Below are 812 nucleotides of genomic sequence, written 5' to 3'. Positions count from 1 at the left end.
TTTTTTTGCTTCTTTACCATTTTAAGTTCTGACCTCAGGCCTCCATTTGGGCCCAGGGCCTCTTGGAGGCTTCGCGTTTTCTGTACCTTGTGATGAATGTTAATAGGCGTTTTTATTATACAAAGCTGAATGTCATTTCTCGTCTGTAGTTTTCTGGCACTCATTCCATTTTCCTATAGACATCACCATGTTTCTCTCAAGTTTAAAACAAAACAAAACAAAACATTCCGTTTTGGTCTTTTTCCAAAAATCAAAAAAAGGATCCCAATGGCTGCACCTTACACCTGAAGGTCCCCACATGGGGACGGGACATCCTGCCAGAAAGAGAATGAATGACAGAAAAGAGAGAAACGCACGCGCACACACTCTAGGGACATAGCAGATTCATTTCACAAGAGCAGTATTGGGGTGGGATGGGGATTGTTGGAGATTTCTCTCTCTCTTTTTTTTTTTTAATTTTTCATAGCACCCACCATTGTGAGTAACTGCCACCACTTCTCTTAGCATCAGGAAACACAGCCACAAGAGAAACAGAAGAGAGTAAGCAATCCTCTAAGTTAGACTGTCATGATGGCCGTGGAAGGCTTTCCCTTCTATAATCAAGTGGCCAGGACCGCAGCCCCTGGGCTGTCCTTACCTGCAGAGCTTGCTTTGTTTGCAGAATGACCAAAAAGCCAGCTTGGTGATGGGGCTGAGTTGGTACAGCAGTTCAGACCTGCTCAGTGGCATTCATCTGTTCTAATGCAAATGAGACTTCACATTGAACTTGTTATGGGAGTTAATGAGGACTGAGCTCAGCAGACGCTCATGTG

Source organism: Mastomys coucha, unplaced genomic scaffold (genome assembly GCF_008632895.1).
Source record: "Mastomys coucha isolate ucsf_1 unplaced genomic scaffold, UCSF_Mcou_1 pScaffold20, whole genome shotgun sequence".
In the NCBI taxonomy this organism is placed as follows: Eukaryota; Metazoa; Chordata; class Mammalia; order Rodentia; family Muridae; genus Mastomys; species Mastomys coucha.
This window is presented reverse-complemented; position numbering follows the sequence as displayed.